The following is a 26043-nucleotide window of genomic DNA, read 5'->3' as shown; positions in this document are numbered from 1 at the left end:
TGATGCACTCGACTCCGAACTAAAAGTAATACGCTCTATTGTCTTTTAAAATTCTCTAACTTATAGATACAACTTTAACGGAAAGTACTTGTATAAAATAAAATTAACACATGCGTAATAAAACAATTAATAACGTGGATTCTTCATGAAAATGATGGCAAAATTATTGCTGATTATAATTATTTAAATTGTAGAATTTATTTTGGTACTCCTCATTTGTACTAATTATGAATTCATTTGGGCAGATTTTTTTTCATTTAGGAATATAGGAAATTATTCAGTTGGCTGGATATATTTTTTATTTTCAAAAAGATTAAAAAGTGGGAATTACCTGACCTTAGATATACACAGTATGTTTTTAAAGTCAAACATAAAAAATATTTTATTTCTAATTATACATGTATCTTCACTCATAAAATATGAGAATATCAATTTTGGTTGCACATCTGTAGCCTACACTGTTATGAATTCCTTCCATGATATCGCATATTTTCAGTCATAAACTACTCAATAAAAAACAAGACATTCCTAAGGGTAAGCGTTACCCTCATTCGTAATGGCGATAACTTGCTAAATGTTTTCACTTTTAATAAATAGGACCAGATAAAGGGAAAATATATATACTCTATGTGCTTTAGTACATGCGGTTTTGTGTTTTGTTACTTAAAATTTGTCCAAATGAAATAACAAAACTCTACTCAAATGATCCTGGCACCGGTAAAACATATCATCATGGCGGATCTGGTTCGTGGATTGATAGAGTAGCAACCTCTGAATCTACGTATTTATTAAAGTTTCAAATCGTTGGACCATGATGACACATCAGAAATTTTAAAACATAGTGAATTACTAAATACATCTACGTACAATGTTACAAATAAGAAAATGGGAATGGATATTATAATAAATAGAAAGAACAAAGAATGTGTTGTATCACTCTTAAATAATGCAAATAAAATTAAAATCATGTTCTTTATGGAGCTCGAGGTTTGACAAATATTTTCCAAGACAACAATTTCTCTTTACATTTCGAATTCGTATGCATAAAATTTTAATTATTTTCCGAACACTAAGTTTTTGTAATATAGGCTAACACTTTTTTACCCAAATCTATAGTCATTATAAAAAGAACATGACTGTATAATTATAAAATGAAAATAATCTTCAATAACATTCAAGGAACATATTTGATACAAGATTCACTTTTTAAAAGACTACTAGTATTCATGTGCATATCTAACGTTTTTGAAAAATCAGATTATGAGTTAAAAAGCCTAATCTATGCAATTTGTATTTTGTACGTATACATGTACAAATAATTAAAAAGTTTGCTTTATAGCAATATTGTACATGTGTATCAATGGCATCAACCATGCAGGTCTTGTTTTACTTCGAGCATGACTACGAATAAATATAAGAAAACATATGATGAATATAAACCTCAAGAAATCTTTGTTTTATTACCGTGTGTTCATTATTGTCAAAATCTGCATTGAAAATAAATGTGCATGTGTAGCCAAGTCCCAGCTAATTAAGTTCATCTTGTATGTCTTCTTGAATTTGGTCTTACAATATCGTTACAGTTCAGTTGAATTGCAATCCTGATTTCGATAGACTATTTTATGTACCCTTAAATTCTTAGAAAATATTTCAGGCACGTAGAATCAGGAGGGGTCTGCCCCCCCCCCCACTTTTTTTCCAAACATAACCTACTTCTATTGTAAATTTCCACTGAAAAGCTGGTTGCCCCCTCCCTTTGTTGTAGGATAGTTTAAATCAAAGTAATTTGGTATTATAATGTGTTTCGAAAATACTTGTTTTGTTTTTTTCAGGTAGGTTGTCAAAAAAAAAAAAAATCTGACCCCCCTCCCCCGCTTTCAAAAACGATACTACGTGCCTGTATTTTATAATTTTAAATTTTCTTAACTCCTTTATATGCATTTTAACTATTCAAAATAGACTACCGCCGGTACATTAAAAACAACATAAATTAAACTTCAATTTACATATATAAGTAAAACAACTGTATATTTTTTCTACATTTTCATGGAGTTTTTATGAAATCACCACACGTTGCTCAAAAGTTAAGACTACATGTACTACATGTACTTTGTAACATACATATACCAAAAAGTGAGATATGTGTTTCAATATTAAAATTTAAGTTGCACAATTAATATTTGCTCGATTTTCTTTACTGTTGACTTCCAAAAAGTTTTCGGTCAAATTCCACAACCCAGATGATCGCAACATTGCTTCAAAAAAAATTTATGAATTGCTTATAATATAATCTTTAATCAAAAGGTATTATTGGTGTGTTAAATAGCTATAAATCGATTAACATACATGTGTCTTTCGTTCCAGAACCAGCAGGGAAGGATCTCTGTATGAAAAGGTCACGCATGCACATCCTTGATTATTACCAAAAGTACACACAGTAGGTGGTGGAGGAGAAGAGTTTGATTTGTTGTTAACTCTCCTGTATTATATCACATGTTTTTATTTATTTTTATTTAGGCCTATATGTCATTGTTTTAAACTTTCAAAAGAAATTGCTATATAGAGGAATGACATACTTTAAAAAATCCAACAATTAAACACACAACTGGTAATATGCCTCCCCCTTTTTTACGTTATCTATAAAAGTATTCTGTGAAGAATGTTTTTTTATTCTGCGTTGTTCATATACTACAAGTTTAAGATTGTGTGCCTGTCAATTTATCTACATGTATAATATACGTTGTACATATATTCTTGAGAGTCTAGCGGAATTTTAAAAGAATCTTTTTTAAAAAGATTACCAACACGTTACTCCTCCTTTTGTAAAAATTTTATAGTATGTTTCAAGCATCCAAACCACATTGAACTGTTCTCTAATGAATATTAATGAAATGTGCGCAATGAGGATGCGTAGCATATTATGTCGATGTTGTATTCTCACTCGTGCAGTTTTCGTTTTTACGTTTGTGTAATTTCCTCACTATATCGTGTAAATATTTTGTTGATTGTGCAGTTTTTCTATAGTTTGTGTAAATTTCAATAGCTTCGTGTATATTTTCCTCACTTTGTGTAAGTTTTTGCTTACTCGTGTAATTTTTGTTTTAGGTCGTGCAGAAAATAATTTTGAAGCAATCGGCGTGCCATAGAAGATGATTGGTGTAAAGATTACTGCTGCCACAGCATTGGGAGAACGGAGTGCTGCAGCGACATCTCTAAGCGCGCTTCTGAAACGGTCCGAAGTGGCGTATGTGGAGCTTGGTTCAAAGAATATGTGTAAGAATTATTACAATATTTTTTTTAAAGATTCGTTTTGGCAGCACCTCAAAAAGTACATGTAGTGTTAGTTCACAAAAATGTTTTTACGAAGAGTCCCCTCAATTATAAATTAGGTGGGTTTTTTGTAATATTTTGTTTTGACATTTATCATTTCCATGTTACATGTTTAAGAAATTCGTGTAATGATTATTTGGAAACTATTTATTTACTTGAAAAGGTAACTCTACAGATACCTTAACTTAATTTTTGGCAATCAAATTGAACGTATTTGCATGTATTTTAATGTCCACAAGTACATTTAAGGTCATGAAATGAAATATAAAATTGTTGAGATACATTGTAAATTTTGAATACATACTTATTAAGTATCAAGCATACATAAAATCAAAAGGAAAATCAATATCTTTTTTAATTCTTGATGGTAGATGGGCGTGGATCATTGGTGGTATTTTTGCATTGGTAGTGGTGGTTGCAATATTAATTTGCTGCTTCAAGTGTCGCTCTTAACAATGTCGTTGTAGCAAGGGAGCATCCAAGTAAGTTCGCAGTCCAAAACTTCTATATTATAGAATGATTTGTGCCAAAATTTTACCAAAGTTAGGTGTAATTTATTAAAGTATGGGTTACCTTTCTATAACTCACACTTTTCTACAACTCCGCTAATCGAGTCATGGCAAAAGAGCATTTAAAAAAAAAAAACAAGCCACATTTTTTTTAAAATCGAACATTTATCGTACTTGATATATAAAATTAAAGCTGAAATATTAGTCATAAAAACAATCATTCTAGACAACCATTATCAACTAAAAACTTGCATTTTAGACTTTGACTTTCGTTAACAAATAAAAAGGAAATGGAGAAATCGCTTGATTTACTTTTTTCTTCATTTTTTCAAAAAAATATTCTCGTAACCAGTGAGACATTACCTACGTATAGCCAGTATTGGTAATGATTCTGTCGTTATCTCTTAAATGATTCTAATATCATTCTATTTACAACCAAGAAAATTTGGTACATAGAATTGAAAGAAATATGCCTCATTTAAACAGGCATATTTTTTCAATTACACGTTTGTACTACATGTAAAAGGTCGACATAATACGATCAATTTTAGTAAACTACGGTACAAGTCACTTACCCCACATAATATTGTTGATTATGTGCAGATACGATCCCTCGTGTCATTATGACCACGCCCATCTGGTATCTGCACATAACGAACAATATTTATGGGCTAAGTGCAACATACATGTAACCATTTTAGAATATGTTACTTTTTTGCAGATTTGATTGCCACAGTTTCGAAGCAGACTGTATCTACGAACTCGTAAATTTTCAGACAATATTTCCTATCAAAGCAATTAAATAACAAACTAATCAGAAGAAACAATTTTTCTTTAATCCTTTATAAACCTTTATACCTTAGCTTATCAACTAATTTATTGTGTCACAATATATCTATCCTTTTTTAAAATAAATACATGTATTTCTTTTTGGTTTTGTATTAATATTATCAAAGAAGCCAAAAAAAAAAAAAAAAAAAAAAAAAACAGCAACAGAAATTTAATAAAGACAATACTGCGAAAAATTAAATATACGTACATATATATTATGATAGTTACTGAATCATTGGCGGAATAGGTCATGTCTGCATAAATAAAATGTAAATAGAGAATTAATTTATGAATGACAGTCGATAACAAAAAGTCCATGACATACAGCTGAAGATGCCACAAAAGGATTGAAAATTTCTTCACCCTAATTATGTTTCATTCATAAAATGATACCATTGCTCTTCTGGCGATAAAGATGAGGCTGAAAACTGTACCATCTGACTGTTGAAATAAAGCCACAGTGATCAGTGGCACCCAAATACTACTTCTTTAATAATTACCACACTATTTGTAATAGCCAAATAGTATAGTTTTGGCATTGTTAGAATAACTAAAAGAAGCGTTGCATTAACTATTGCATCATAAGATTAAAGTTGAACGTGTTCAAATTTCGGTAATGGGGTTACACAGTTAATAACTTTGCTTTAACTTAAACCCCAATTAAACTTTTGCTGTTATTTTATAACTACAGTATATGAAATCCGGATGCAAAATCTCTGTAAAAAACCCAAAGGAGCTAGCCAATGCAGAATTAGATGTATAAATAATAACAAGGTAAGCATAATTTGTGCAGAAATTCACACAGAATTGTCACAGCAGATATAAATGTCTGCTGCAACTGCTAACACAGAATAGGCTCAATTTACTTAAATATTAAAAACAGACACGGATGTTATTTCCCAGCTTATAGATGTACAGATCCTTTATTTATTATACACAGCAAAACAGTACATGTTCATAACTTGCATATACCGTAGAAAAACAATATTTTCCCATTTTGTTCAGGTGGACGTCATCAGATAAGAAAAGTCTCAGAATGTCTTCTATATTGGTGTCTGATAAAAAAGGTCTCATTATTATCAGTCGTTTGCTCTCAAGGAATTAATAAAAGCTATTGTGGTAATTTGGGTTTCCAAAGAGTACTTTTTAGCATTTGTATGAAAAATGCAAATTTATAAGAATTACATCGATCAAAAACTGTTATATCATTTTCAGATAAAATTTGTGTTTTGTGTTAAAGTATTTGAATGTTAATGTCATAAAGGTTGAACAGGTGACATTCCATTCAACTATACACATGTATCGATGGTTTTAAATTGATTTAAGATGTTTAATTGTAGAAAAAAAGAACGTAGAAGAGACATATTCAAAAAAGCAAATATCACAAGATGAAACACTTCCTTTAAGTTTGGCTTAATGGCTTAATATAGGTCCTTAATGATGGTTTAATGGTTGTCTTTAAGTCACCGTTAAGCACCTTTAAGCTACCTTTAAGTAATAAATACACCACCATTAAGTTACCATTAAGCCAACTCAAAGTCCTTAATGGGTGCTTAAAGGTAGCTTAATGGTGGCTTATAGGTGCTTAGTGGTAGCTTCTAGACAATCATTAAGTCACCATAAAGCCACCATTAAGCCAGACTTATAGATGCTTAATGTCCAAACTCCATTAAGCTACCATTAAAGCACCTTTAAGCCACCATTTAGTCACCATTACGCAATCGATAAAACTGCTTTTATGGGTTAGATATTATTTTTATAATGATTTCTTTACAAAAATTATAAATGTCGAGTTTATACATTTGTTAATTCGACGAAAATAATGTAAAAGAAAGAAAATTAAAAAAAAAAAAGTAAATAAAAAAAACATCCACACTAGAATTCGATCCAACGACCTTTAGTTTGTAGGGCGAACGCGTTAACAACTGAGCTAGAGGGGTTGTTGAACTTATAGTGAAATATAACACATTTATTTTTTTAAAAAAACTTGTTTGGACTGGTACCTGTACATGTATTTTCTAATGTTTATATTTATTAATCAATAATACAAATAATTATATTAATTTTTATATATATTTTAAAAAAAGAAATTTTTATTAAGTTTTATATTACGTTAATATTTCATATAGTGGACCGGAGTTCGTTGTGATGGTGTGAAACAACTTTCTGTTTTTAAGTTACTGAATTCCTCATTCTGTTATTCGCAGATTTATAAGCATGAAAAGATTGAAATTCAACAGATAAAACAAAATTTTGTTATTAAAAAGGAATATATCATCGAAAGAGAACGCTGGAAAAAAACAGATTATAGTTCTTATAAATATGCTGCGGATATATATATATATATATATATATATATATATATATATATATATATATATATATATATATATATAAATCATATATATATAAATCATATATATATATATATATATATATATATATATATATATATATATATATATATATATATATATATACATATTGGCAATTTAATTGACAATCTTTGCGTAACATTTAAGTAATAAAATATTTTTTAAACATATCATCTTCAGTTTTTATTCTTTTTATATCATTATGGGTATCAAAATAATTGTCTTTTTGTCCACAATCATAATTTCTAATTTGATATGTTTTAGTAAATTTTAAGTTTTGTAAAAATAATAGATCGTCAAAATCTGTCACTGTACGTTCCCGTGTATAGTTTCCTGTTAGCTGACCTAGACTGGTGGGGACATCTAATTAAGGTCTATTGTCTAACCAGTCGATATATTGTACACTGTTTATTTTACCCCGCTTTCCAATGTGTATAAACCTGGTCGGATGCCCTGTTTAATCTGATCGGCTGTTCTTCTGAAAATTGATTTTGAAATAACAATCATTGAAGACCGACTATATTTTGATCAATTCTTACTTCTGCATTATTTTAAATGAATTCTTACTTCTGTATTATTTTAAATAAACTCTTACTTCTGCAGTATTTTAAAAGAAAGAAAAAAATAGCACTTAATCACGAATTAATTTAGATTATTCATGAAGTAATTCAATGATTGGCAATATAATCTGTACCTATATATATCTTTTATATCTTAAACATTTTTCTACCCAAAGAAAAATTAAGAGACTTAGAAATATTCCAGAAGAAATGACTCTAATTAAAATATTTCCTATGATTTCGGCAGCGGAACGTGGCTTTTCAAACACAAAAGAAAAATACGCTATTTTTAAAAAAAATATATATATATTATGTATTTATGGATAAAAATATTTTTAAAAGAAGTATTCAATAATTCAAACTGATTTTAGGTAGCGAAAATTTTAAGGCATTTAAGGCAGTTCCCGAGTTTACACCCATTGACAAGAATGTTAGAAATAGCGAGAAAAAAATTTATGAATTGAATAAGTATTTGCATAAATGATATTGAAACAACTTTACACTTAACAAGTTAGTTTAAAGACTTGATACTGGATGCGTTAAGGTGGTTTAATTAAGTCTGGACATTAAGCCACCATTAAGCTGCAGTTTTAAGGTGGCTTAATGGTAGCTTAATAAAGTTTGGACATTAAGCACCTAGAAGCTGCAGCTTAATGGTGGCTTAATGGTGGCTTAAAGGAAGTAACTTCTATAAGCCACCATTAAGCTACCATTAAGCCACCATTAAGCGATTGCTTAAAGGTGGTCTTTCGTCCTGTGTATTGAAAAAAAAACATCCAAGAATGGAACTTTCAGCATATAATATTTCTAGCCCCATCAGTTTTACTGTAACTAACAGAAATGAAAACAAACACTTAATGTAGATTCATGCAAAATAACGTTTTATCTTTTAAAAAGACGTTAAGTATTGTTGCCGTTCAGGGGTTTTCTCCCTTATGCAACTTGTGGTCTCCCAAGTCTGTATATTGGACAAAAGAACTCTAAGTCAGGATTAAAATGTATAAAAATTTATTCTTGCTTGTATTTAATTTTCACAATCTCTTTGAATGATTATCCCTATTTCTTGCTCCCGTAGGAATATTATTTCTCTCCCAAATAGAAATGGGAATAAAATATTCTCAAATGGGAGAATTAAGTTTTAGGGAATTTAAATAAATTTACAAAAGTATAAAAGTATTTCCCAGAAATACTGGGAGTCCCTTCACAATACAAATGATAGTCATGGGAGAGTTATTTCACCTCCCACTAATTTTCTCCCACAGAATAATTCAATGTAATTATTAAAAGTAAAAATAAAATATCCCAAAAAATTCATCAGCTCCCATAAATGAATTATTTTTCAATATGAGTTATCCATTGACTTTCACTCCCAGATATTCTGGAGATGTGAGCTGTAAAAGTCAACTTACAAACTGACTAGTCGATCGATCTGCGCTGGCTTATATAGGCATCGGGCTCGATTGTCGTGACGTCACGACAAAGTGAAAATACCCGCCATCTTTGTCAAAGCAAAAGAAGCTTTGATATGCTGCCATGCCGATCGGACCGACGAAAGAAAACACGCACCCTAGGGCGCGGATAATTTCTGTTTGGAACATTTGGGACTTATTGCTGATGAACTTCGTAAACATAAACAAAAGCAATCGTAAACAGTTAAAGCGTGACTTGGGAATGTAAGATGTCGAGGAATTTCGGGGTAACGCTAATAACCGACCTCGTTCCAATAATGAACATGGTAAATATACAATTGATGATAAAATAAAACATACAATTAATAAAACATATTATTCGTCGTTTTATAGTCCAATATGTTACAGGGAGTATTGTTTAACTTGTACTGTGTATTTCCACAGAAAGTGTTTCCCATAGTAGTGGGAATAAATAGGGAACCGTAACAGTATCTAGCTCGATAGATGTACTCGTTGAATGAACGCATTTTCATAACCTGTGTATATGTAAAGGACTAGAATGTCATACAAGTAGTGATGCCACATCTTTTATCACATTCTGTGAAAGACAATAAAGATATTTCAAAAACCCGACAAATTCCTTTAAACTTTTATTGTATGAAATAATTTATATTAAAAGGATTTAATTTTTGTGTCATAATGCTTCATGTCTAATTACAGCAAAGCTATAAAAGATACTATCGCCAAAAAAGAAAAGCAACGAATACATACAATGAACTGATTCCTATAACAGGAGGCTAACACAGCAGTATTTTTTTCCTTTGAAACGCACAAGTAAATGCACACCGAAAGTCAAACAAAAGTACAATTATAAGACTTTATATTAAACTTTTGTTTCGGATTGCACATTATAATTCCTTCACATTTTTATTGTCGTAGTGTACGCTCTCACTACAATAATATCTTGTCAAAATAGTTTATTTAATTCCTATGTTATCAAAAACACAAAATAAAAATTAAGCATTAATTATAATTTACTTCTATACTGTATGTAGGTCTCGGATTTCAGTTGAGAAGAAAAGAATTGATTGATGCGCCACCATGAATCTTCTTGCGCATAACTATGATGTTTGGTTTCTCCACCCCACCAAGCATCTTCGTCTGGAAAAAAAATCAAATGAATTTAAATATAAAGCAAAATACCACAAAGACAAAGTTAATGTGTTTGTGTGTGGTCTTCTTTTTAAATCTCGCTTAAGACAAACTGAGGATGCATGATCAAAAAAATTATTGCAGATAATAAATTAATGATAATATGGAATAAATCTCAAAATCATAATTGTCCACATAATTTCATTTATTCTGAAAAGATACTCGAAGAAATCACAAACTAAAGTTGTATTTCTCTTTGAATGATAAAACGGGGATGAACAATTGTCAAATTTTAGAAAAATGCATAAATCGCGTAAGGGTGACATTACATAAAACAATGTCCGAACTTAAAAGAGCCATGAAACATTTAACAATTCTTACATACTTTTTAAAAACCTTATTTAACTACGTTTACAGACAAATATATTCTAATAACTTTTTACGCTACCATTTTACAAAGCATATTTTTGTGTCTATAAATGAGGTAAAGTTATTTCGTTGATGATCATCTGAAACGCAATAAGTGGCCTTACCAAACGTAACATTATAAGAGGATCTACAGTGTGGCATATACGGTGGTTCTATCAGGTGCCCAGTCCCAGGATACTTAATCATCTGGAATCTATGTTTGTGTTCTTTTGGTACAAGTTCCATAAATCTCTCAGTAAGTTTTGGATTCAGAGTATGGTCATCTTCTCCCACAATACACAGCACGGAGGCAGTGCCAGTCCATGCCTGGGAAGATAAAATTCTAGAAGCTGATTGGTATTTTTATTCATACCTGTATAAATAAGACTGACCATTTGCATTGCTACGAAAATAACAATTGTCTTTATACAAACCTTGATGTAGAAATCGTCAGAAGGGTTATGGCATCCTGTTGTATCCACTCCATAGGGTGTGAACTTTACTTCATTAAACAAATATCTGAAGAAAATTTTGATGCTTCCTCAATAGTTAAGAAGTGTATAAATTTTGAAGTCTGAAATTCTGAGAAAATGCACATGAATATTTCTTGAGATAAGTTTAGAAATTCTCCTACTCGGTGCATTCCTTGTAGCCTTTGCTGTATTTCATAGGCACGTGAGAGTAGAAGGTAATTCCGTTCAAAAGGACTACTGCTTTGACCTACATGGTGAAAAACACGCTTATAAATTACGAATGAAATGTCATTAAACAGAAAATCCGAAGAATATTTCTCGTTCCAGCACATTTTTTTTTTCATTATACCATATCACTATTATCAGCTCTAAATATTATATGAATTGTTTGGAAATAGAACTGAGATTTAGGAACCATTTCTCCCCATTCAGTACCTTAGAGGAATGTCGAGCCATTTCAAGGGCGTATTCTCCTCCTTTTGACAGCGATAGGACCCCTATACCTGTAGACGTCAATACCGGTAATCTACTGAACCACTCTGCACTCTCCTAATTTGTAAAGAATACAATAAAAGGATTTAAAACTCTAAATTTTTTCTCTTAACATCATAAATCAAAATGACCTTCTTTAATAATGATACATGTATCTGAAGTTAATAATTATTCACAAAAATACAGTATATACATTCAACTGTATGATGAAAGCTAGAGATAAGGAACAGTGATCAGTCTCACGAATCCAGTAAAGAGACGAATCATGATTAGGTCAGAAACACGGAATTCTGGACAAACCAGAGATAGGATCAGATGCCTAATGGGAGTAAACATCCCTTGTTCACCGGTCAATACCACCATAGGCCCAGTTAAACTGTATAATTGGTAGTCGGAAAAGTGGCGTGAAAACAGTGTTCTGACAATTCCAGTCAAAATATAATCCAACGATGGAGGGATTGAACATGTAATTGCGAACAAAGTCCTTATAACAACCGTTGAAACTGCACAATGTAGATTTTAAAGGGGGGTCCTTGAAAGCAATAAAGCATCAACTTAATCGGCAGTAACCTGCTTTTTTTTTAAATGTATTCAGAACCGATTCAGTTGGGAGACATAAAGATCATAATCATATGCAGGTGATGGTGGAATATTACAGCATAAAATGGAAAAGTTGATGGGAAAGCTAAATTTATCCTGTTTGTAACATCTTTAAGCAAAAACTTACTATAAAATATTCCAATGTAACATCAGTCGAGAACTTAGGTAAATCTTCATAAGCGAAGGAGGCCAGTGAGAGAACACAGAATCCCCTAGAAGCTAGTAGAGCCCCTCTGTGTTCAAAAACGCTTCCTCCAGTACCAAACACGTCAATTACACCGGGAAACGGTCCAGGTCCTGTAATGTTTGATAAAATATCAAATTTAAGATTTTCTTCTGGAGGGAATTCTTTAACTAGGTTATTTTTAAGAAGACTTTATATAGTTGAAGAAACTGTGCATGATACATAAAAAAAGTTTTTAAAAATTTCAAATAAGCATCACTTTTTCATTAGATAAATAAAAAAAGACCATGCATTTCAGTGTTTGTCTGCATTTAATAAAAAAATCAAATATAACTGAGTAGGATACCTGAAGGAGTAAAAAGCACACCCCTTATATTTCCTTCCCTCACATTTTCTCTTCGGACACTTTTGTGTTTGTACCATCTGTAAACTTTCGATATGGCTAGGGGCTTATTGGGCGGATCAAAGACCTCATCCCAGGAGAGGTGGCCTTCATACACAGCAAGTGTCACAACGATGGGTGTTGTCACGCTCCTCTTTAGTAATCTATTATGTTGCCTCTGGAAAGGTTCGGCTTCATACTTCAGAATAGTCCCATAGGTTCTACACCTATGAAAATATGTAGTTGTTTTATATCTATGGTTATGAATGACATGGGTGGATGAGGTTGTTGAAATCCCTGTAACATCAACTTATTTTTCAGTGGCCCGCCTCGGTTTAAAAATTAATCGTACTCAGGGCATGCTCGTGAGTATCGAATAAGTTGGGAGATGTAAATACAATATGCAGGTCATAGTGGGATATTACTACTTATATAAGGAATGTTGACGATGGAAAGGCTGAGGTCATCTAGTTTGTCATACAATTTAGTTGTTGGTTTGCCTTTATCGTCTTTAGTCATTAAAACATCCAAATATGAAACGGAAATGGTAGACTCTGTGGTGAATTTTAACTCAAAGTCACTGGGATATATCGAGTCAACGTACGAATGGAAGTAATTATCGTTAAGAAATAAATACTTTTATAAACCCATTTTAACAATTTTTTTTAAAAGTCTATAGTCTGTGGGAGAATTAAGATTTTTAGAATTGAAGCTTAGACAAAAAATTGAAGATCTAACATGATTAAGAATGTTGTAACTGGTTTCATCTAATGAATATAGTCGACATTACATCTTTTACTTATAAATTCTATATGCAACATAAGCTATGAGTGTATTAAGTGATACAATTTTTCTAGTACGCTCAGAGCTGATTCCAGTCATTACACGTTTCCGTTTGATATCTATATTAAGGGAAAAACTTAATAGGTTCCATATTTGAATAACATTTTCACATTTAAAAATGAGATGTTTTGAAGTTTAGTTAATGTGGCATAATTCGCAATGTTTGTTTTTTTTCTCATTTGATTTATTCAGATAGGGATTATCAAAGAGAATATTGTTTAAAAGTTTATAATTAAATTCTTTAAGATATCTATCGGGCAAGACATATAATTTACATTGGTATATATTTTTCTATTCTGTAGGTTCAACATTGAAAGTACATGTAGGTTCAATATTGAACTCTGTTTCAAACTGTTTGATATCATGGTGTACAATATTTTAATTTGTTTACAAAATTTTCATAGAAAAAGCTGCATCTTTGATCTAAATCATTCACATATCCTGTGTAAAAGAGAAAATATTTTCTGTAGCATATGTTCACAAACTTACAATTTGAAAAATCAAATTTTCTTGTTAAAGGTCTGAAAACAGAAGTATGATTTTAAATTCACATAACCAGTTTGACTTGTTTTCTATGGAATATAAATGTAAGTAAGGTAGATCGAAATCATCTTGGTTGACTGGAATGTTAGAAGTATAAAACACTGAAAATTGACTTTTGAAGAATTTCATCTTTAGAAAGTGAACTGCGAGTATAAGTTGGATTTCCAGACGGGAAATTATAACTAGGTTCTTCTAAAATACACTTACATAACAAGCCTTACAAACAAATACGATATTGTTACAAGCCTTGCTGGCTAGAACCATAACATATTGTTCATGTAGTCTTTTTAATTCTTTCATCACCTTCCTTTTAGTGAAAACGGAAGCATAAATGGTCCCCATATTGCCTTTTAAATATCTTATACGATTTTGTAATATACATGATGTATTTCTAACACAATCTATTCTGACAAAGTGTTCTGATCTTCTTTTTCATATTTTAGTTAAAGTTGTCATAAATATATTAACTATCTTTTTACAGCTGTATTTTCTTTTTTTTTAAATTATGTTCTTTATGGACTAGTTTCTATTTTTTAAATGTAGTTTAAGTTGTCTCTTTAGTAATCATTTTATCTTATCACATCCCGATAGATGTGTATACTTGTTTGCAAGACACTGAGGTGGACTATTGATTATACGATAAAACCGCCTATCGATTTACAGACCTTTATTTCTCGTTGTGTCGGACAGTATCAGGTACAAGGTTCCGATTTCAACTCCCCAAAATGTTTACAAGCATTCGTTTTTAAAGATATACCTGATAATTGACGACAGTGAGCAAAAAATGTCATGAGTAATTCAGTTAAGTCACTTTAAGAACAGAACATATGGTCGTATCACTCATTAATATAATAATTAAATATTTTGTGATTGTTAGATCTGTCAGATTAATGGATATTTAACTCTTTGATAAATTATCGATAAGTAAAATTTTTAACTGAACATTTTAAAATAAATGATAAAATGTTTATTAGTAAATATTAATCTGTGACATTTTGTACAGCATTGTCTTATGATTCAATATTTTGGAAATGAATCAAACAAATCAACAAACACTATAAAAACAATGAAAAAATAAAAATATTTTGGTTGTGGTCGCAGACCTTTCTGTATTATTAAAAAATCGTATAAAATTAGATATTCATTCATTTTTCCTAATTAAATATATTTTTTATTTTACATTTTCACTTATTACACTTGTAATTAAATGAGTTTAATTTTATAAATCTCCGATGCTTTTATCTTCCCATACGAAAAAATACTATTAGAATTCAATCGGTTTATTCAGTTCGTTGACGAACAATTGAGCGTCAATTAACCATTAGTTGAACTTATGCCATTCAAATGAGGGAGTGTTTAACTCATTTTCATATAGATGACCACTGTTAAATGCTCCTATATATTCTTTGAAGTAGACCATTAGTTGAATGCTCCTATATATTCTTTGCAGTAGACCAAGTTAAATACCCTTCTATTTTCTTTGCAGTTGACCACTAGTTGAATATTTCTCTATTTTCTTTGCAGTTGACCATTAGTTGAATAATCCTCTGTTTTCTTTGCAGTTGACCACTGTTGTATACTCCATTAGTCAGTGCATGTTGCATTTCCAAAAAAAAAATGGAGAGAGTTTTGAAAACCAAAGGCAGGCAGTGTGCTTGGAAAAGCTGCCATATCTCTGAGTAGGATAGGAAAAGTCAAAACAATGGGGCTATTAAAATGATATACATCTATATATATAAATGCATAAAAATAAATTGAGCTGGCACACTCTCACAAGTTGCTATGCCTCCTTTATTTTCTGTGCAAAAAGTAGATTTTATTTTAGTCTAAAGCAATGGAATATTTTTACCAACAGCACAACAAGAAACACTACAAAACACTCGATGCACAACAAGTTTTCGGAATTCTTTCAATATTTTAACAAGTACACAATAGTAGGAACCTATACTAACCATATTATCATGTCTTTCTAATATCTTTTAGAAAAAATATAAAGAAAGAAAAATCTTTAAATTTTATACTTACATGGATTGCACAAGCTGAATCATTCATGAAAACAATTATTTCGATTCAAAATTCTCCACTTTCTAACAAAACACACACTGACACACGTTACTTGATTCAAATCTAGATTATTGTAAGAATTATGGAATTGAAAACCCGATCTTTAGTAATGTCATTCCAAACCCAACATAAATAGAGTCAAAGGGATTTTCTAATACTGGGTGGTCAACTATAGTCAACTCTGCAAGATTTCACAAATTCGGAGTGTTCAACAATGGTCAACTCTTTTCTGACGTGAAATTTTCAAAGTATTAGCATTCAACTAATGGTGCTCTCGGTGAAAAACAGTCAACCGACGGTCAACCGACCATTTTATCCAAAATAGTTGACAGCTTTTCAGAAAAGCATTTAACTCCTAGTGGTCAACTGTTTTCTAGTATTCAGTTGACGACTAGTTGACGGTCAACTAGACATTTTCTTATGGGTTGTCGCTTCTGCTTCATATAAAAATATCATTATATGTATATCCTTTTCTTGACAAAGTGATTCAACAAACAATGAAAAAAATTGAATAATTTTTTAATCGATCCTTGAAGTATCTGACCCACTATCAAGAAATACATGCAAAAATTAATAATCTGTCCAATGCTTTGTGCTACTACACCTCCCCCCCTTTCCCAGAAATAGAGTTTTAGAGTTTGCCCACCCCTTTTTGGGTTTCCTTGTCAAACTCGAACTTTTTTCACTGAAGAAGAGAATCATCTGCCCTGAAATTCTCTTTATCTGCGGCTTAAAACTCGCACTTTGTTGTAGACGTATTGTTTAAAACAGTCAACTGTTGATACACGTGTGAATCTGGGCATATCTGGACTAACGGGATTACAAGATACGCTTCAATGTATCGATACGGTACACTTCTTGTAAGGAACGGTTCGTTTCGTTTATGGGTTTAGTGGCACATTTTAGTGTATGTAGTATTTTATTAAATAAAACTTGTACAAATTTTCATTCATTTATCTAATATCTACTAAGTAACATTCTGTTATCGGCGTGTTACCTACCAGTATATGTTCCTTGTACAGATGCCTGCCTCTCCACCATCACGTGACCTCCCTCTGTTGAGGTAAAGCATCCATAGGAGAAGAATCTTAGACCTTCCTCCTGAAATGAGGCTTTAATAGTAATGGGTTTATTTTGGGGTAGACCTTCCACTTGGATGTAAACTCTTTCATCAACTAAGGTTTCCCTTGGTTTCACAATTATTTTCACTCCGTACATTATGTAACCGCTGTTGGTATACATGGGCACGGCTGAATATATACGAGGTGTATAAATGTATACTATGTGATTAAACCTAAGAAATCACATGACATATACCTTAATCCTTCAAAATATGCCCCACCTCACAATACAGTAAGATAAAGTTTTATGATTTTTTCCTCTGATCTATTTATTCTGTTAGAATAATTTGATCAAAGTATGAGACGAAATTCGAGTGCAAATTTCGTGAATTCGTTTTTCACTTGGACGTATCATTTTTACACTGTAAAAAATGATGTTTAACTTGTGTTTAATTTTTGAACAGTCGTGTTTTACAATTAAACATGGTGGGTTTACATGTAAATACAAAACATTAGCGTTTAACATATAAACACGACTATTTAAATTGGTGTTCAGAAAGTAGGATGTTTAATTATCCATCTTAAACATGCAATGTTCATATGCATTAAATCAAAAGAATTAAATTAGGTGTTGCTTCTCAGTATTGCTGTGTGCATTTGCCATTTGTACAATTTCTTAATTTATGAAGTAATTCCGTACATACTACAGTCCCTGAAACGTTCTACTTTCCCACTTGAACGGTGAGCGAACGCTGAACGAACGGTTAACTAACCCTGAACGAACGCAGAGCGAACGGTGAGTGAACGATATGTGAACGCTGAACGCAACTTGGTGAACGATGTGTGAACGCTGAACGGTGAGCGAACGCAGAACGCGAACGGAGCGCAAACGCAAAGTGAACGGTGAACGAACGGTGAACACAAGATGAACGATATATTCGGAATGCCTCTGATCTTTTCCTTGCATTGAAACTATTTCATTGTTTTATAATGTCAGGTGCCAAAAAAAATCAATCAATCAATCAATAATAGATAAGTAAACCAATAAATGAATGAATAAATAAGTCGATAAAATAAATTCTCCAAAATTGTCCTGAGAAAGACGATGCATGCACAATAAGTTTTTAATCACACGATTTTTATCGCATTAAAACATTGCAATTGTTGCCGAACGCTGAAGTATAAGTATTTTTTTAGTTGGAAAATGAAAATGTTTATTCTTATTTGATAACAAAATCAGAGAAAACTTCTGACTTATGGAATGAATTAAAGTGGTTTGTAACATCTATTTATATATCTCCGTGTTAAAGCGATTTCGTGTAAAGTAATGAAAAAAAAATTATTTACAAAGGTCAGTGAACGTTTTGCATTTATACGCTCGTATTTTAAATTTTTAATACAATAATATATTATGTGTCATTTCTATTTTTCATGATGATTTATTCAGGCCCGTAGGAAGCAAATTCGGTTTGGGGGGGGGGGGGGGCACAGCCATACATTTTCAGTTGATAGTTGAGGGGGCACTACCAAAAATTTCCTGACAAGCAAAAAAAAAAAAATAAAAAAGGTCATCAGACTTTTTATTGCGGGGAGCACAAGCATATAGTATCTATGTTTACTATAATAATCTATATATCGGCAAAGTTATTGGGGAGAAGGGGCACGGCCCCCTTGCCCCCCCCCCCGGTTCCTACGGCCACGTTTATTGAGCAGACCTCTACATTTATCTGTAGATGGCCGTGATTATACTCAGACAAAATGATACAAAGATACATATTCATATTATTTGTTATAAATTCAATTTTCAGAACTTGATGTTCAAGTAATATGCTGTTATAGTTTTTATTAAACAGACAAATGAGAGAGAGAGAGATTCCGTTTAGCTCCCCCCCCCCCGTTTCAGGCTTCACTAAATGTTTGTACCTATATCAAACAAAAACTCTGAAATTTTTTTCTAAATATATCAGACAGTGAAAGCAACTTTTTTTTTTAATCAACAAATCGTATCCATCTATTTGACAGTCATACTCGTTTTTATTTTCCTGCTTCAAGTTCACACGAAGTCCACGTGCTTGTCCTGTCAATCATTCGACACTGTGCGGTGTGAAAGTTTCGACACATCGAAGACGAAGTGCGAGTATTCCAACAAGTTATAACATTTATTTTTATCATTTCTAGATTTGATTCCAACATTTGAATAATAATTGAATAAAGTACATTGGACATTAACACTTGAATTTGAAACATACTCTCTGCAAATTCCAAATACCACCGCCGCCATGTACATTTTGAACTACTATTGTTTTGTGACTTTTTTAGATGCATGTTTGTTTTGAGACTGAAAATTTTGTTCTAAAAAAGACCTTAACTTTTTTTAAAATGTTAATTAAAATATTCTGGAAATACAATACTGACTAAGTAACCGATTTAGGGGGCAAAAGGGGGGGGGGGTATTAATCATATTGAATGGCAAACATATAAAGTTACGGAGAAGAAAGATTTTTTTCTCTATAACTATAGACTTTATAGTAGAGAAAATTCTGTAGTGCATTACATTTTAAATAAATATTTCCTTTAACCACAATATCAATTTAATTCGCTCCAAAGATAATAAATTAACATGATATCCGCAGTACTATGTATAACTCTCAGAACTAGTTCTATAATATTTTCTGTAGTAATTAAAAAAAAAGTGTTAGAAATAGATATTTTCGTAATTTTGCTGCTTAATTGTTTGACTTGGATAATTATATCTCCATTAACGATTTGTCGTCTTTAACAAAACAACAAAATGTTGCAGTATTTGAAGTATTTGCATATTGCCTTTAGTTAAATTTAATATTTCAGCATCATTCTACATAGGTACAGAATGTGCTTATACATGTAACAACATTTATTTTCCAGAGTAATTTAATAAATAACCTAACAGCTAAGTTAGAATAATAAAAATATATATCGTAGATATTTTTCCCCATGAAATAATGATTCTTCAAACACGATATGTTAGTTATTAAATTAAAAAACCTGTAACTCCTAATCTACAAAAAGATAAGTCCTTTCACTTCGGAGTTCCGAATGACAATGAAAACTGAACGATAGGTGAACCCTGAACGCAAGGTGAATGCAAAGTGAACGGAACGAAGAGCGAACGCTGAACGCTTTGTGAACGGTGAACGCGAGCGCACGGTGAACGGTGAACGCAAAACTGTGAACGGAGAGCGAACGGAAAAATGGGAAAGTAGAACGTTTCAGGGACTGTAGTAGATGTTTTTCGACACAGAAAAAATACGAATAACCAGGCAATACGTTGACTTTAGATCATACCAAAAGCAATTACAATTAACATTAATTTATGGTAATTTTGTGCCAAAAATTCATAAATTTCATAAACTGTTAAAGGGGAAAGAGAAACATATATTATGATGACTTTTATAATTTTATCAATATTTTAATCACCGGTGTTTAACACGAGTGTTCATTTCTTAACCATCATATATTTATAAATTAAACATATGGTATTATATAGAAATTGCAAATTAAACACCTGTGTTTTAGGCCTATCGTCTGAGTACAAATGCGGCCATGTGCAGCCGTCGGCATAAAATATTTGTAGTCTTTAAGTATATTGCGATATCTAATTAATTTGCAGGGACGTTCATCTCTTATTGTGAATCCTGACAAGAATACATTACTTGATAAAGTAAAGTGATTTTAAACGAAGTTCACACTTAACCTTGAGAGGTGAGTCTAAAGGGCATTTCAAAGAAAAAGGGTCACCCCCCCCCCCCTACACACACACCCTCACACACACCCACACAAATATCATTGTTTCCTAGCCTACACTAGTTTTGGGTCTCCCAGTAATATGAAATTTAAGTAAATGTAATCCAATTACCTGCCCTTGATAAAATTTATGCTCCCTATCACGCATTATTACGTTGTATGATTATTTAATTGCTGACCATACATAACACATAAGCGTTAACAACAACACCTTTCATCCCCTGCCCGCGCATGTATTCTTTAAGGAGACTTTATATTTTTGGGGAATGTTATTTACATGATAGAAAATGCCTTGGGTAGCCCCCCCCCCCCCCGTCTCTTAATTGTTGCTGTTGGGCTGCTCCTGCAGGTACATTAATATTTATTTTTTTAGTGTATGCACTGTTTGTATGCTTATATGATTTATTTGTATTGCAGATTTTTATTTCAAATTTGTTTCTCAGTATGTATTATATAATTAAAATTGACGTGAAGGATAACAAATTCTTTTTTTTTATCTCAATGTATTCTTTTACAGATAATTTTCTGAATTTGCATAGTAAATATTTTTTATCTATCTATTTTTCAGGATATTTCTGATAAGAAGAAGGAATTAGAAATACTAAGGTTGAATAAAATTTTGGAGAATGGAAAACTGGAGATCATCATCCGTGGCAGAAGAACCTGAGTTTTACACACAAGTAGAGGAGACTGTTTAACTCGGTTAGAATATTATATGAAATTTAGTGAGTGATACCCCGGCAGCTCTCGTGAAGTTGCAAGAATATTTAATGAATTAGTCGTTTACAGGTAAAAACTGGAAAATTTCTTCATTTGGTTAAAACTCTGAATATTAGTGAAAGTAAAATCATACAGGTACAACTGGATTTATTAACTGCAATACATACGCAATGTACATATCCCGTACCCAGGCAAAAATTACATTTTCAGTCTTTAAGCATTATATTTAATTGTGAATTTGTTTGTTTTATTAAAAAAAGATGTAATGGACGCCCTGTCCCTTTTTTAAAATAAAGTTTCAAAATTTTATTCCTGAAAAATAATATTTCATTTTATTAATCGATTTTCCTATTTCACCCCCCCCCCCCCCCCCGCTACCAATTTTATTGAATTTTAGTTCACATGCAGGTTTTACATGTTCATGCTTTTTTTTTTGTTGTTGTTGATAATCCTATCTTTCAACTTAAATTGAATAATCTATCTACATGTGTGTTGATAAATGTTATAATTGTTTATAAAGTTTGAATCTCTATTCAACATTAAATCATTTATTAATTAAGCTTTATGTACATGTTCATCATCAAGAACAGTGTGTTTTGTACTGTTTTATGTTTGTTTCAAATAAAAATGTTGAAAACTTATAAACACGTATAAGTGTTTATTTATTTTGTAAATTAAACACATTGAAGTGTTTAAAAAATGACGTATAAACATGTTCAAGTGATTATTATCTGTTGCATCGAAGAAACATGTTTAAAGTGTTTAGGTTGAACGTGTTTATTAATAAAACATGAAATGTTTAAATTTTAAACACATACGGTGTTTATTTAGTAAACTCCTTGTGTTTATTCAGTGTTTAATCTTGAAACGTTTTGTGTTTTTGAAGTGTTTAGTATTTAAACAGAATAAGAAGGAAGCATTTAAATATTAAACCTCATGTGTTTAGAATTTAAACATTCTAACGTGTTTATTTCTTAAACACTTCACGAAGTGTTTAAATTTTAAACGTCTTAAAGTGTTTATTATCTGTGGCAATTTGGTGTTTATTTTTAAAACACTTATTTTTTACAGTGTAGTTTATACAATTAAAGAACATATTTGATCGCGAGATTTCATTCCTTCGTGCATATAACGTGTTAAAAAAGTACCAAAGATCGCGTTTTCTTTTAAGAAAAAGGAAAATCATTCTCCGAACAAAAATTAAGGTTAGTCAAACACAAATCAACAGTCACATACACATTTTGAGCATATTTTTTGAATATGTATTTCAGATTTTTTTTTCGGGGTGGGGGGGGGGGGAGGGGGTATTTGAGAAGAAACTTAGTACTCTGTAATTAGGTCCTGCATTCTCTTTATATTTCTAGTACCTGTTTAACTTAGATCTATACCGTTTGGTGTGTATATTTACATGCTGTTTATGTGACTAATTTTTGTGTTTTTATAAACTAGTAAAATTGAGGCATATTAAAACACAAACGTAAAGATTAACTGCATTAAAAAAACTTATCATCATCCTTTTCACGTAACATGATTTTAGTTCATTATGACTTGGATAAAACTTTACATGAAAAAAGAGTTAACGTGGTTTTTTATCCTTGTTTTTTTTTTTTTTTTTTTTTTTTTTTTTTTTTTTTTTTTTTGAGGAGGGGACGTACGGAACATTTTCTTAACATACATGTATGATGTATTTGATTGATCGAATGGATTTGTTTTGTTTTTTTTTTCTTTCAAGTCAAAAGACGTGTTAATGACGCACATCTTTAATTATAAGTTAATCTCAACTTTTTTGTTGACTGCAGTTTATTTATTCCTATTACGGAAAGGGTGAGGGGATCTTAATGAGCCTGTGCTTGAGTGAGCAATCACCTTGTAATCAAACATTATGTGAAAGACAATAAAGATCTTGGGGAAAAAACAACAAATTTCTTTAAATTTTTTATAGAATAAAATAATGATTATTTATATATTTTGTGTCATATTGCTTTATTACTAATTACAGTAAAAAAAATTACAATTAGAAAAATATAATCTCCATGAAGGAGCGAATACTTACAATGAATTGATTCCTTCAACCGCCTAACACCGCAGTATTTTTTTTTTCTTTGAAACGCACAAGTAAATGTCCACCAAAAGTCAAACAAACTTTTTATTAATTTGTGTTCCGGATTACTCGACATTATAATTCCTTCACATTTTCATTACAATCATATTTCGTCAAAACGGTTTATTTAATTCCTGTGATATCAAAACACAAAATAAAATTTTTAACATTAATTACAGTTTACTTCTAAACTGTTAGTAGGTTTCGGATTTCCACTGAGAAGAAAAAAATTTGCAAGATAGCTATGACGTTTGGTTTCTCCACCCCACCAAACGTCTTCGTCTGGGAAAAAAAAAACAAATGAATTTAAATATAAAGCAAAAATAACACAGAGACAAAGTTAATATGTTTGTGTGTGGTCTTCTTTTTAAATCTCGTTTGAGGAAAAACTAGGCATGCATTATGAAAAGACTATTCCAGATTAGCTGTAGATAACATAGTATAAGATAATAATAATAAAAAAAAAAATGATGATACGGAATGAAACTCAAAATCAGAATTGTACACGTGATTTCATTTATTCTGAAAAAGATACGCTAAGAAATCACAAACTGAAGCTGTATTTTTCTTTGCATGGTAAAAGGGAGATGAAAGATTGCTAAATTTTAGAAAAATGCATATACCGCGTATGGGAGTGAAATTACATAAAACATTGTCCGTTCTTAAAAGAGTCATGACAATTTTGACATTTTGATATTAAAAAAAAATCTAAAAATGCATCTAACTACCTTTACAGACAATCATAATGTGATACTGTAGTAACTTTTTATGCTATCGGTATATGAAATATATTTTTGTGTCTATAAATATGATCAGAAACACAATTAGTTGCCTTACCAAACGCAACATTATAAAAGGAGCTACATTGTGGCATATATGATGGTTCTATCTGTTGCCCCGTCCAAGGATACTTAATCATCTGGAATCGATGTTTGTGTTCTTTTGGTACAAGTTCCATAAATCTCTCAGTAAGTTTTGGATTCAGAGTATGGTCATCTTCTCTCACAATACACAGCACGGAGGCAATACCAGTCCATGCCTGTGAGGATAAAAAAATCAAGAAGCCAATAGATGATCTTTGTTTATGCAAGTTAAAGTTAAAGTTAAAAGTTATGAAGATAACGAACAGTATTCAAGCTCAAAGATCATTTGGACAATACAAATCGGGAGCAGAGCAAACACGGACCTCTAAAAATATCAGAGGTGGGATCAGGTACCATGGAGGAATAAGCATCCCCTTTGGACCGGTCATACCCGCCGTGTGTTCATTGTCATGATCGGGAACCGGAAATTTCCATAGACAATTCAGTGTTTAAATAATGGCCTAAGAATTAATATGAAAAAAACGTCAGTCACCATTCGACGTAATGATAGATTGTATTTGCTGACAAGGTCATTGTATTGACCATAGAACTTGGGAAATGATGACTTTAAACGAGACTGTTGATATCATTGTTTCATTAACTTGATTGTCAATAGCTTGCCTCGTTTTAGAAAGGGAGCATGCTCTTGAGTATCGAATTAACTGGGGAGATAAATCCCATATGCAGGTGAAAACAGTCTATTGCTACATAAATAAGGGAAGTTGACAATGGAAAAGTTGAAGTCATCCCGTTTATCATAAAGTTTTGTTGTTAGGTTACCATTAACGTCCTTTTCTAGTAAAATATTCAAGTTCTGTTATTAAGACAAATAAAACATTATATCATTTCTGTATCAACGCAACTAAAAACAAATAATAAAAAATGCAAACCAAATATCGAACGAACACCAATAATGATAGCACATTTTTCAGGTTCTATAATTGTTTAAATCTGTCTAATAAATGTTTCCCTTGTGATTATGCATATCTATTTTTTCCTATAATGTATAAATAACAATGAAATTTACAAATGTAGATCAAACTTCAAGGTCACGGTCAAGAGTTTAAGAATGTAGGTACCTCGGTACCCCCAACAAGGACTTGTCACAAGGAAAACACAATTGAAATATAAAAGCCCTAGCTCCTACCATTCAGAAACTTTGGAGAAGGTTAGAAATTTTTAAATTTAAATCATACTACAAAGTCAAGAGGTAAAAAATATTGGTAACAGAGGATAGATTTTGTCACGGAGAATACATAAGTTAAAGATGAAAGCACTAACTGCAACAAATCTGAATTTACTAGATGAAATCACGCGCAAGCGCGGGAAATTGAATTTATACCACTACCGACAGAAAATA

General features: G+C 31.4%; 1 pseudogene; it reads right to left on the bottom strand.

Annotated features, from left to right (window-relative positions):
- Positions 1-10041: 10041 nt before the first annotated feature.
- On the bottom strand, positions 10042-17373 carry LOC133178112 (acyl-coenzyme A amino acid N-acyltransferase 1-like; annotated as a pseudogene).
- Between the last annotated feature and the right edge of the window lie 8670 nt (positions 17374-26043).

The sequence above is a fragment of the Saccostrea echinata genome, unplaced genomic scaffold, assembly GCF_033153115.1.
Source record: "Saccostrea echinata isolate AGI-Se365-2 ecotype Australia unplaced genomic scaffold, CSIRO_AGI_Sech_v1 ptg000002l, whole genome shotgun sequence".
Classification (NCBI taxonomy): Eukaryota; Metazoa; Mollusca; class Bivalvia; order Ostreida; family Ostreidae; genus Saccostrea; species Saccostrea echinata.
This window is presented reverse-complemented; position numbering and strand designations above follow the sequence as displayed.